At 35.6% G+C, this 14,802-nt stretch overlaps 1 protein-coding gene and 1 non-coding gene across 4 annotated transcripts in view; one reads left to right on the forward strand and one right to left on the reverse strand.

The window, feature by feature from the left end:
• Positions 1-14,802, forward strand: part of LOC118184492 (tumor protein p53-inducible protein 11-like) — a 483,444-nt gene that overhangs the window by 399,881 nt on the left and 68,761 nt on the right. The window lies entirely within an intron of this gene.
• On the reverse strand, positions 4,320-4,391 carry TRNAS-GCU (transfer RNA serine (anticodon GCU)). The gene has a single exon. It is a non-coding gene; the product is annotated as a tRNA-Ser (tRNA).

Raw genomic sequence — 14,802 nt, forward strand, 5'->3', positions numbered from 1 at the left:
TTTGTGTATTTTTGTTCTGTCGCAAAGTGAAAAATGAATTAATTGAATGAGAAATACTCAATCGTCTGTGAAAAACTGTTTCTTTTTGTTGTTGTTGTTTGCTTAATTTCTTTTAGACATCATTTTAGATTTATTATAGTATTTGAATAGAACATGTGGCAACGATTAGATAATTCTTAACATGATATAAATTTTGCTCATGCTGAGATAAAAAATAAACGAAATGTAACGCTGTTAAGTGAACCTAGGGACAAAGTGTCGCTATGGTAAACAAATACAGTGAATTTTAAAGAGTGCATTTATTCTACTGTGGTTTATGCTCTATCGACGAAGTAAATTTAATTCAATCCAGTACGTTTAAATGAAATGCAAGAAAAATGCGTATAATTTAATATTCCGTACAAGGAAGTCATGTGGTGTACGCATCAGATTTTTTGTATTTTACTATAATCAAAGTAATCAATATCTTTGCAATCTGAGATTGTAAATCGATATCCAATGTAAGATAACATTGGATATTACTTTACTTTTAGCACCTGTTAGAAATAAAATCAGGGAATGAATTTTACGCTTTTCTTTAGTATAAGTACGATTTCCTTCTGCGAAGGTAGTTTTTTTTTTCCGAGCATCTTAAGAGGAAGACGCACATTTTAATTAATATCTCACAAATACTTGAATAAAAATTGTGCTGTGCTATCTGTCCGGTAGCTTTCTTTAAAAGTTGGCACTCGCGGCGTAATTAAAATTTCTCAAGTGTGAATTCTTTATTACGAGGTTTGAGATTAATTAGCATTCTTACTCACTCTACCTTCAAAGTTATGATTAAAACATTCATTTCAGATATGCGAGTCTTGGAAATAAAGATGCGCATTAATTTGTTTTTAAGGTGAACTTGCATGAAATATTTTTTTAACAAATTTTCTGTTTTATATATTTACCTAAATTAAGAGTCCCATCTTGAGCTTCTAATTATCTTTTTAAAATTTCAATAAGGCTCAAGTTTAACTTTAGGATAAAAAATATGATGTGTACACCACACGACTTCCTTGTATGGAATATTAAATTATACGCATTTGTTTCTTGAATTTCATTTAAATTAATTGATTGGATTGAATAAAATCTACTTCGTCGACAGCGCATAAACCACAATAGAATAAATGCACTCTTGAAAATTCACTATATTTGTTTACTCTAATGACACTCTGAATGAACAAAATTTATATCATATGAAGAATTATCGTTGCCACATGTTCTATTCAAATACTATAATCAGGCTAAAACGATGTATGAAAGACATTAAGCAAACAAAACAGAAAAGAAACAGTTTTTCACAGACGATTGAGTATTTTTCATTCAATTAATTCAGTTCTCACTCACTTCGCGACAAGGCAAAAATACATAAAAACTCAAAATATCTGCATTAAAAATTACGAAGTAAATCTTAAACACTTATTTCCTCAAAAAAATTCCAGAAATGATTAAGCATGATTTAATTCGCAATAATAAATGAAAGCGTTATCTTTGTTGTTACGAAGCTAAGTTCCTCTAGATTGGCAACAAATCCACTATCCTGCTGTTTCAAATATAAACAAATACGTCCGTCATGATATATACAATTTAACCGCACTTAAACAGCTTTTAAATTTTTGTTAATTGTACAAATATTGCTTCTAGAATTACGAAAGGCATGAAAACCTTAACCGGAAGATAAAAACAACATAATTCAATCAGTTTTAAAGCAAAGAATGTACAGTTTACAAACATATAAGAGTAAAGCAACTGAGATCACTGAGCCGAGTAACAGAGTGGATATATATATATAAATATATTTATATACGTTTGGTGCGGCCGATTGCAACGAAAATACGAGGTGCACATCTACATGTTATAGCAGTCCTATATACAAAATTTCAACGTTCTGAGGCTACTCGTGTTTGAGTTATGCGAGATACGTACGTACGTACGCACGCACACACGTACGTACATACGTTTGTACAGACGCCACGAAAAATTCTCTTCAGAATTTATTTCAAAGCAGTTTTATAATTTTTTTGGAGGAAAAGTGTCTTTTATTCTGTCCTTACGTACAGATATCACGCAAAAACATCGTTAAATTGCATTCGATAGCGGTCAAAATGGATATTTTCGTTGATATATGTTGCCTGAAATTTTTCGCGATTACAATACTTCCTTTTTACTTCGTAAGAGGAAGTAAAAAAAAAGACAACTAATTGATTTAAGAAAATGGTAGCTATCTGGTGTAAGAAAAAATTTAGTAAGTAGTCGTTGTAATGTTCTCAATGTGCGAAGATATTTAAGCCGAAGAATATATAAAAGGCACTTAACCCTTTGTTGAATCATGTCCACTCTAGCAGACAAAAGTTTAAATTTGTTTTTTCTTCTGTAAATGCTTTAGCATATTCCATTCCTGTGTTTATTCATTCTATATTATTGGAACTTTCAACTGTCGATCCTAGATGGTTGTATAGCATCACTAAGTAAAGCATTGCAATTTGGAAAAAAATGGCTGCTACTTGTGTTTCCAAGTTACTACAATTTCTCGTAGCACACATTATATAATATTGCTTACACTTTCTTTTACTGCCATTTTTTATTCATAATTAGTCCAAAGGGATTTGAATCCCGAAGGACTATTAGTTTCGTTTTGGCATTTTGCGTCGGACTCATAAATGTCGGTTCACTTTTCAAACTGTTGCCACAAAATGTTAGAGTCCTGCATTATATTTGAAGAAATTAAATAATGAAAAATCTGCATAAATGTATGTATATTTCTCGTATTGTGATAAAACAACGGTACATAGAGTCATCAAATTTTGAATAACGTAATCCTCCAACGAATATGAGCATGTGGAAGACCCAATTTGAAATTTGAAATTTGTTTTATGATCGATTTCCTATTTTTTAAAACTTTGACGAATTTTTGATTAACAAACTCTAACAGATAACCCTAACAGATAAAAACAGATAGCCCTCGAATGCTTTGCATAATCTAATAAATCAAACCAAACCTACTGCGCCGATTGACGAAATTCAACTTGCGTTTTTCATGTCTAGAGGGCGCGACTTAGGATATGTATTAGATTTATATATAGAATTGTTCTAACATAGGTATTCTCACACAAAATGGGACTTTTTCTGGAATGGCACGTCTATTTATCTCCATATTGTGTTATATTTCAATTTCACGACTCAAATTATGCCAAAGTGCCATGTTTCGTAAGAGTAGTTTTTAAAAATGAAATGGTCTTGGTGCCATTTCCCTTGATAGCCGGACCCCTTGGTCATCATTATAGGCACAGTTACAGCACAGCGGTACGTCGGCGACATTTCGAGCACTGTTTTGCTACCGTTCCTTTTGCAGTACCTGGCCTTATTTTCAGCAAAATGATATCAGAGCACGTACGGCACGTGTGCCTATAAAGTATCTTACAGCTTGTCAAACACTTTCTTGGCTAGCCAGATCGCTAGATCTCTCTCCCATCGAGCATGTCTGGGATATGTTGGAAAGGCGACTGCACCTACCAGGATAAGGATAAAGAACGGGGGACGTGGGCATTATGCCTCTACCATACGGTTAATTAGTATAGCACCACGTCCACCATGATCTAGAGAACCCTTAGGACAACACTAATGCAAATACGTGAGTACATAATTGAAAATGAATAATTGATTACAAACAATTGAGGTATACCTTGGCAGTAAAATTGTTGCATTTGGGTAAATAACTAGTTACGATATATTTAACATAATACAATGTAAATACGAAGTCATATATGTTATTGCATAAGACTTCTAACAAGTGATATATCATTATACTTAATACATGACACAGCGCTAGGATAAACTCCCGAGGAGAAGTCAAACATATAACTATAGAGAGATTAATAATACGATAAAAATACGGTTAAGAATGATAAAAATCCAGTATAGGATGACAAAAATATTGTAGTTTACAGCAGATTACAGTAATGATGAATACAAAGGTATGGACTAATATGTTTGCGGTAAAATACATTGAAAATATTATGCCATGTAAAAAATAGGTGTGCATATGACATGATGCAGTTTAAACAGTTGTAGTATACCTTGGCGTCCTAGCCCGACTATTGGCGCAAATTTGGCAAAACGTACCGCAGGAGGCCATCCGGGAGCTTTGCCAGCTGCTTGCATCCAGGCTAGATGTGGGTCAGCACCGTATCGAGCTCGTTACTTTGTACCTATGTAACTCTGAAATAAATCATTCAGTTTGTAGAGACATTAGGTATTTTTTTGGAAGCAGAGAGAGGAAAAATTAGCAACGCCTTCACCGGGAATCGAACCACGGACCTCTGGAATAGCGGCCCAGCGTGCTACCGTTACACCACGAAGGCACGCTAGGGAAGTGGGATAAATATCTTATATACTTCACTTTTTAAAGGGCGACTAGGGTTTTAGGGGACCTAGTCGCCAAGTCGCGGATGCGGAGAATCATCATCCACAACCCTTTTAGTTCGGGCGCCACTTGTAGAGTCATTAGGATTTTGGGAAGCAGAAAAGAGGAAAAATATGCAATCGCCTTCGCCGGGAATCGAACCACGGACCTCTGAAATACCGGCTCGGTGTGCAGAACCACTATACCCCGAAGGCACGCTAGTGTGTTGGAGTATTGAGAATACGGCAAAGCTCACTTGGGCTATCTGCCTAAAGGAAGGGATGCCTTCGTGGAGGACTTTCTAAGGGAAACTGGCTCGTATACACGTTACTCATGGAGAAAACCACGAAAACGCCCATGCAGCCAGCCCGTTCGCGGGATTCGAAGCTCGGACCGAATTACCAGTGTTCAGCGATTTTACCGCTTGGCCGCTGGTGGGCCGGCACGCTATTGAAGTGGGAGATATGGTAGTTATAAGGTAAAGGTAAAGCTAAAAGTATGGGGGACACCAGCGATGTACCATAGGTCAACTGGTAATGCCTTCCCATACTAACTCTTTGAGAGAAAAAAGAGGGGGCTAATTGCAAGTTTTATAAGAATTTGCGTAGACTGAAGCTTTTCAAAAGGTCTAAAGTTTGCCTATTATGGAACATCGTGCAATTCCACAGTACGCCTCGCATCCAGTATTTATTAAAAATAATGGTGTAAGTAGATTACAAAATAGTAGGAATACAATTTGAGATTCACAAGATAAATTGAGATAAATTGAACATCTGATTTGGTGCAACAAAAATAGGAAATAAACACAATTAATAAACAAATAAACATAATGAGATAATTATAATTAGTACTGGCAACACAATGTTAAATGAATTGTTATAATAATGCTAAAGAGGTATGTGTCCATGGGTTATTTCAGACATATTGGTTTAGTGCAGTTTATAAACTTCACGAGCGGATCCATTTTGTCCATAATCACAGCATGTAAAAGTTCATTGAGTTTAAACTGTATGTGGACTTACACTTGACAGAGACCTAGGCCGTAGGAAGAGAGTCGTTGCATAATTTTCTGAAACTTTGGATATTGATGTTTATCTTTAATTAAAAATCTTTGGAATGCCAGTAGGTCAGTTCTTGGGGGATTTTATGTGAATATCCTCAATTAAGGGGCATGAACACAATCTTCCTATCCACCAATTCGTGTCTCCATCGGATAACTCCTTCTTGGTGCGTCGAGATTTTAATTATAGACTGTAAACTAAACTCATTGGCGCAACAGCCCTAGTGGGTTACGGCCTGTGGTCTCCCGCTAGCTGCTTTCCTGACCGTGTTCATTGGCATATTAAAAATTGTTAATTTTTTAGAGGCTTTAAGTTGGAAAATATGATTGGAATACAATGACAACCTACGGCTTACACAGAGCTCGATTTGCGACTGGTGTATTCAAAAGTGACCATGCCTAGGATTGCTGGCGATTTGCTACCTACATTGGCGATTTATAAATGATCTTAAAGCCTGTTAAGGGGACTCATACACCTTAAAACCCACAAGATGTTCGAATAGGTTGTACGAAATAGATGTTCGAATGTTGCAAGAATTGGGAATAACTTATTTTAAAAGCAATTACTACCAACTTTTTACAGCTAACTACATAATATAGCTACTTTCAGAAATAGTTATCAGAAAGTTTGTGTTGCCACAAATATTTTTATAATTTAATCCGCTTTGTGACAACATTTTTTGTCATGTTTCCAACTTGCGCGCACAGTTTAAAACATTCTGTTTCATAATTTAATTCCATATTTAATATATAGCTTTTATAACATTTGGAAACTACTGTGAACCTAAAATTCTAAAAATTTTATGTTAAATTTTTATTTTATTTTGAGTCGAGTTTATAAAATGTATTTTATTAACAAAATTGTAATGTTTTCGTCAATAAGATTTTTCAATATTAAAATATTCATCCGATTGTTGGTTCAGTTAGAAAATAGTGCCCATATAAAGAATTCCAACAAATTTCAAGTATGTACCATTAGCCATTTTTAAAATATCATGCGCGCAAGGTGGAAACATGGCAAAATATTTTGTCACAAAGAGGATTAAATTACAAAAATATTTGTGGCAACACAGACTTTCTGGTTACTAGTTTGCAAAGCAGCTATGAAAAGTTGGAAATAATTGCTTTTAAAATAAATAAAATATCCCAAATGAGGGTTTAAGGTGTATGAGTCCCCTTAAATAGGCGGACTGTTAAAAAAATGTACTGAATTTTTATCACACATCTGTAATTTCGACAGTCACATCATCAGGGTGCTTATTATTACCCAAGAACTTAAAGATATCTCTATTTTCATTTAGGCCGCATTTAAAGTTCCCAGCTAACAGCTATTTTCTAAAATCTGATTCAATGAGATTTTTCCTCAACTTATCGTCTGATCGGATAAGAAACTTTTCAAAAAAGTTCTCAAAGCAATTACCTCTTTTTGTCAACGTCTTCACAAAACTTCGTGAAACCGTGTTTTATCTGAAGCGATGGTAAAAGAATTTTCTCTTCCTCGCAAGATCTTGACACAAAATGCTTTCTTTGTTGTCAGGTTGAAGAAATTTCCTAAGGCACAGAGGTTTTATTCCTATTCTTGACATTTTGCTTTAATATCTAATGTCATAAATGGAGAATTTAAAATAAATCAGAAGTGAGTTCTTTAGTCATTATTCCTCTACTCAGTATTGTTCATATAATTATGTTCCTCGTTGTAATTCCTGTAAGCAATAATTCATATTGTTGCGTTATTCTTCTGTGACACCAGTTGTTACGTTATTTTCTGCCTTCACGTTCGTACGGGGTTTCATAGATTTGGAGTGAATAACGACGACACTTGATGAAGTATCGAAACACACTTTATTCACCAATATTAAACAGGACAGCTCCAAAACACTTTTACAGTCGTCGAAGATCTACTATAAACACGCTGACACGATCAGCGACTATCACGGTGGAGACAGCTTCACTGCAAAGCACCAGAGTGCAGCTTCCGACTCTGCTTGGTCGTTCTCGGAACTCCACGTACTCTCGAGACTCTCCACGCTACAACTCGCGATGAACTCGACGACACACAAAGCACAGCTCCCGACTCTTCGGCTCTGTCGTTACCGGAGCTCAACACGCTCTCTCGACGATGCCCTAACCGCGATACACTACGAGACTCTTTCGGTGCATTCGACGACCCACTCGGCACTCGCTGCCCGGCTGTCAACTCGATCGACTCCGCAGGGATTGACTCGCTAGACGAGATACCAACTCGATACTAACTCTCCGCGTACCAGCAGGGTTTATATAGCTTTTGACTGGTGTTCGAAAACATTCTGGTCTAAACCGGTAAGAATTCGTTTCAGAAGGTTCTCCATCCGTCCATGGCATATCGCCAATTTTGTTTCCAAATGTCGCCATATGGACGATTTCTCGCCAAATATGGCAACCCTGCCGTCCCTTCCCATTTTGTGGCAACCCTAAAGCTGCTTTGCGGGAAAGCTATTTTACCGCGCCTTGATATTTCGTAACAATATCAAATATAGATTAAAATAGATAAAAATGTTTACGAAAAATTCTGATGTGGACACCACAGGACATCCATGTAAGGGACATCCATGTAAGGCCTATTAAATTATACATATTTTTTCCCGCGTTTCACTTTAACCTATTTCCTCGATTTTCATCTGAGCTATAATTCTCATTCAATCAATTCAGTTCTCACTTCGCGGCAAAGCAAAAATACGTAAAAACTCAAAACATCTTTATTAAAATTTGTAACTTACAGAAAAACATCAAGCACCAAATACAGTTAAAAACAGTTAAGAAAATTTTTCACAATTAGAATTTCTAAGCAAGAACAAGCAATTCGGTCAGAGGGCAGGAAAGCATATTTTTCGGTGTACACAACTGAAAGTTTACTTTTGGTCCCAATCGGCAAAATGACACTGAAGTTTGTTCAGAAACTGACTTAATTCACTATTCTACTAAGAGTTTCAAATGTAAACTAATGCTTGCTTCTTTAGGCTTAGCTCCGCTTACAACTTTTAAATTGTTGATGATTCTACAACTATTGCATGCAGATTAACTAAAGGCATAAAAGTATGTATATAAGTAACTAAAAGCATAAAAGTATGTATATAAGTAACTAAAAGCATAAAAGTATATATATAAGTAACTAAAGGCATAAAAGTTTGTATATAAGTAACTAAACGCATATATATATATATATATATATATGTGATGTACCAGCTTTAGTCGTAGCTTAAATTATCAGACGATAAGTTTAAATAAAAAAAAAAAAAAAAAGATCCATTTATTATTATTGGTCAGGAGAAATAGCAGTTACAAAAAATCATATTTCCTGAGTAAATAAAAAAGAATTACTAATAACTTTTTGTATGACGTTTACTGCATCGTGACATTTAAGAAAAAGCTCCCGATATTCCTTTTGCAAGTCCTTTTATAGCCTCCGGAAAGGCGGAGTTTCCAAGAAATGACGTCAGCCTCGTCAGCCAATCCAGTTCGCTTTAAATATCTCCAGAACATTCTATAACTGTACGTGTAGAAAAAGCGGGAAAAACAACTTGACTACGGGGCTGTGCATTTAATTCCATGTACTTTCAAATAAGAGACTGTCGCCATTAAAAATGAAAATAACATACATTAGAATTTTAAGTGTATTTTTGACTATGGAATTTTATTATTACATATATATCATAAATTCTGTTTCTTTCTGTTTAAAGAGCAAGTACTGATACTATAATCATAATTAATCATTTTATAACGGCATTGATGAATAAACGGGAATGATATTAATAATGGAAATGATTTTATATTGATCTAAAAATTACTGGCATACATCTGTGAAATTTTAATATAATATTAATGAATCTATAATGCATTCAATAACAAAATACACAGCACGAAAGGATAAAAATTACTTCACAATGGCAAATTCAACCACTGTCATTTAAAAATTATTCATCAACAATATAAGTTCAGTGACAAAACTGAAGGTTGCAAAAAAACAAGCATGAAACATGATTGCGTAAACTTCGAAGAACAGATAAGTTTTATTGAGATTTCCGTAAAACAGCATTTTCACAGTTTTATGAAATATGATCGGTTCTTTTAATAAAAAGAAGTCAAATTTTATCTTTTTTACTTACCTAACAAAGCGCATCCATAAAATCTAGTTGCCAGATCCTAAAAGAATAAAAAAAGAATTACTAATAACTTTTTGTATGAAGGTTACTGCATCGTTACATTAAAGAAAAAGACCCCGATATTCCTTTGCGAGACCTTTTATAGCCTCTGGAAAGGCGGAGCTTCCAAGAAATGCTGTCAGCCTCGTCATCCATTCCAGTTCGCTTTAAATATCTCCAGAACATTCTATAACTGTACGTGTAGAAAAAGGAGGGAAAAACAATTTGACTACGGGGCTGTGGATTTAATTCCACGTACTTTCAAATAAGAGAACGTCGCCATATTAAATGAAAAGAACATACAGTTAGAATTTTAACTGTATTCTTGACTGGAATTTTATTATTACATATATATATATATATATATATGTAATAATAATGTATATATATATATATATGTAAACTTTAAAAAGACGGCTTAGACGGCTTTGCTTTGTGTGAACCAGCAACCTTTAATTAACTTTCTGCAATTTAGAATCTTCCTCCTAGACCACTACTTTTACGTAATAGGCTGGAATGTACTCCTCCTAGAACATTCCAGCCTATTACGTAACCGCTTCTATAAATAACGAATTCGCTCCAATTTGCGTCAGAAGCAGTTTTCTCCGTCTGCTGCTGAAATCTGTGTGCCGCTTCTCATATTTCTTCCCTTTGTTAGAATTGTTATCACGTCAAAAGCCTAGATTTCATCGTATTAAATTTAAAACACTATTTGATGTGTAATTACGGGAATTTCATCTAAAAGAAAGATTATCTGCCATTGGAATTGAATAAAAAAGTGCAATTAAAAGCAGAATCCTTCTGCGAGAACATTCCAGCCTATTACGTAACCGCTTCTATAAATAACGAATTCGCTCCAATTTGCGTCAGAAGCAGTTTTCTCCGTCTGCTGCTGAAATCTGTGTGCCGCTTCTCATATTTCTTCCCTTTGTTAGAATTGTTATCACGTCAAAAGCCTAGATTTCATCGTATTAAATTTAAAACACTATTTGATGTGTAATTACGGGAATTTCATCTAAAAGAAAGATTATCTGCCATTGGAATTGAATAAAAAAGTGCAATTAAAAGCAGAATCCTTCTGCGTCATCATTCTGCTGTATTCCACTCACCTAAACAACGCCTGGACTCTGATGCAAGTTTCGTCAGTCTTGTGCTCGACTGACAAATTACACTCATGTCAATAAATTAAGGGTAATTCGGAGTCACGCGGAAATCGAACTCTAAAATAAATATATCACCTGTAAAATCACTACACACATCTTCAAGAATCATATGCAAATTTCAGGAAGTAACCAGATGACACGGATGGTACGTCACAATGACGAGAGTGTAAGAGAATGATATATAAGGAATGCAGGCAATGAAGTAAAATTGTTCGCAGGCGCTTTACAAGCATTTCAGTGCAATAAACGAATAGTTATGACCCAAAGAACGCATTTGGATGATTTTTTACGTGGTAGAATTATCGGCCGTGTGGAATGTGGGCGTACCCAATTGGAAGTATCAGACGAACTTGGAATTGCGCAGAGTGTCATCTCCAGGCTTTGGCAACGATTCCATGATGATGGTAATGTGAGTAGACGTGTCAGCACAAGTCGCCCCAGAGATACAACGCCGAATGAGGACCGGTATTTGGCAGTTACTGCCAAAAGCAGGCGGAGTACAGCCTTAGACCTGTCTCCTCAGCTCTCTTCAGCCACTGGTACGACAATTTCGAGGCAGACCGTGTACAGACGCTTAGGGCAGATTGGTCTATATGCTCGTAGACCTGTCAGATGCGTTCCACTTACTGCAACTCACTGTCGCCTGCGGTTAGCCTGGAGTAGAGACCATGCATTGTGGACACCGCAACAGTGGGCTTGTGTGATGTTTTCCGACGAGTCCAGGTTTAGCTTGCAGTCTGATTCTTGCCGGACTTCCATACGGAGAGCTGCAGGTACCCGTTACTACCAAGAAAACATCATTGAAGGACACCGTTACGGTGGTGTAGGAATGCTCGTTTGGGGTGGAATTATTCTGGGTTCCAGAACTTACCTGCATGTTCAAATTGGAACCATGACAAGCCAAATCTATCGGGGCGTCATTCTGGAACAACATGTAGGTTTGTTTCGGCGCGCCATGGATTTATGTGTGTTTTTGGATGACAACGCCCCTCCTTACCGCGCAAACATCGTAAGCAAATGCCTTCAATCGGAGGATATCACCCGTATGGACTGGCTAGCATTCTCACCGGACTTGAATCCAGTAGAGCACGTGTGGGATATACTTGACGGACGAGTTGCAGCCCGTCAACCTCCTACTACATGTCTACTGGAATTTCGGAGAGCATTGCTTTTTGAGTGGTGTAATATCCTCCAAGATCAGATCGATAATTGGATACTCAGCATGCCTAGGCGTTGTACGGACTGTATTGCATCGTCTGGGAGACGTACAATGTATTAACAATCATACCTTTTTTTTTTTTTTTTTTTTTTTTTTTTTTTTTTTTTTTTTTAATTTGCTCCAGGGAGAAAAAATCGCTAATTTTTTAATAATATCAAACATATAGCATCTTTTTTTGCTCTTTACCTTTTGTTTAATAAATAAACTTTACAAATAAGTCAAATTTGTTTTGCTTTTAACTCTTCCTATGCCTGATTTTGCATTATCCTTAATTTATGGACATCAGTATAGTAGGCCTATCGTAACTGACTAATTTAAAAGTTGTTTCAGGTATTGAACTAAAATCTGGATTTCTTCTGTTCTTAATATAATTGATCAGATCGCAGTTTCTTTATTAAGGTTTTTATTATATGATTTTTTTAAATGCTTTTTTAATATTTCTTGATTTTAATGGGAAAACTCTGAGAGGTATTAGATTGTTTATAATCCGAAGTTTTCTAATTGCAGTATTTCTAAGTCTTGTTGCTGTTTCATTTCGCATAAATCGTTTTTTTAATTTATTTCACTATTTTGGCGATAAAAAGCCAATATAGTTGATGTCAAAACAATGGCAACCCTGAATCCTATTTCTCTGGAAGAAAATAGGTAAAGCTGGCTTAACCGAAGCGAAAATGAAGTCCTGAACCCGAAAGACTTTTATTTTTGACTTAAAACAATAAATTTTACTTTAAGTCTTTATTTGTTGAACAAAGAATCGAACTTCAATTTTTATGAGTCTCTCTTCCTTTTTTTAAAAAAGCGCGATGCTGTTAAAATAAACAACGCTGAGTGTGCTTCTCTGTAATGATATCTACATATTCGAGGTAAGCAGACGAACAGGAAAAAAAAAAAAAAAAAACTGTGCCTTAAGAGCGGGATTATAGAGTTTAGTTTCCGATAAAAAGAAGCTTAATTTGCTTTTAAATGTGCATTAAATATACCTTTTTCCGAAAAGAAAAAAAAAACATGTTAGGGAAAAAGGTAATTTAAGATAATTTAATCAAGGGAGCATATTCTTTCTTAAAAAGGGAAAGCTTCTTTTAAATGCTAATGAAAAGTCAGAAATATTTTGTCAACTTTATGAACGCATATAATTGTTCTCATGATAGGTGTTATGCCTACATACATTAAGTAAAGTATGTTAACATGTATAACGTGTATACGAGCTAAATTCCACCTCGTGGAGGATTAGAAAATCCTCCACGAAGGCATCCCTTCCCTATTTGAGTAATCCTGCCCCTTTGGATGTAATTTAAAATCTGAAACCTTTGAGATTTATTTCTTTTATATTATTTATTGCAAGTATTTTTTTTAAAATTGCTTTTAACTATATTTGGTGTTTTAGGTTTTTCTGGATTTTACAACTTTTAATGAAGATATTTTGACATTTTAGTATTTTTTCTTTGCCGCGAATTTAGAACTGAAATGATAGAAGGAGAAATATTATCTTTAATGAAATTCGAGGAGTAAGTTTAAAAGAAGGGCAGCAAAAAATGTGAGTAATTTAATAGGGTGTAGAAGAAAAATATATGGTGTGCACATCATAATTTTTACTAAAAACATTTATTTCTGACAAGGGTAAAGGTATTGTTAGCTAATGTGTCACTTAAATTGAGACAAATAACCTTACATAACTAAGAAAGGCACAAGAAGAGCGTTATTTTGCGCAATATATCATCTGCCGCGAAATTAATACAAAAGTAAATTTTCCGGACTTCTATACTTTGCTATTTTTCCTGTTTGGTTTCCTCTGAGTAATTTTATTGATCCCAGGGGAATGATTTGGGAAGATTTATGTGGCACAGAGGCTTCCATACACGGTTTAGATTATGTAGCGGGTTTTAATAAATATTAGTTCTGGAACTCTTAGACCCATAGACGAATAAGTCGAAGATAATATTGACTTAAAATATTTTTATTATCAATTTTATAAAACTATATACTGCCGTCTCTGTTTCTCATATCTTATTATACAGTCATGGACAAAAAAATTAGCGCACCAAGAAAGAGTCGTCAAAATGAAACGAAATTTTACATACGTAATGACTACTTTGATGTAAGTAAATGATAAGAAAATCAAAGAAAAAGGATAATTCATTTCAGAGAAAAAGGCAAAAGAACGGAGGAGTTAATACTCCACTGGACCCCCTCTAGCGCGAATGCACGATGCTATACGATCGGGCATTTCGTTCCATGTTTGCTGTAACCTTGCCCCTAGTTCGTTCAAACTCGTGAGATGCCCAACTCGTCGTCCCAAATGATTCCAGATATGCTCGAATGGAGGCAACTCTGGGGATGGGGCAGGCCAAAGAACGGTAGTAACAGTGCGGAGACAGTCTTGCGACATCCTTGCCGTATGAGGCCAAGCATTGTCTTGTTGAAAAATAGCTCCTGGTAGCCGTTGCATGGGTGGCAATACATGTGGTTGCAGGATTTCATGAATATACCGCTGTGCTGTCATGGTGCCACGGAACAATACTAGGGGTGACCGTGTATTGTAGGCAATGGCAGCCAATACCATCACGCCAGCTGTGGGAGCGATCTGTCGCTGTACAGCAAAGGCAGTATTGAGGCTTTCACCACGGGCTCTAATATATCACCTGTAAAATCACTTCACACATCTTCAAGAATCATATGCAAATTTCAGGAAGTAACCAGATGACACCGATGGTACGTCACAATGACGAGAGTGTAAGAGAGTGATATATAAG

Source organism: Stegodyphus dumicola, chromosome 2 (assembly GCF_044657685.1).
Source record: "Stegodyphus dumicola isolate Sdum_Otavi_A_Nest chromosome 2, ASM4465768v1".
NCBI lineage: Eukaryota > Metazoa > Arthropoda > Arachnida > Araneae > Eresidae > Stegodyphus > Stegodyphus dumicola.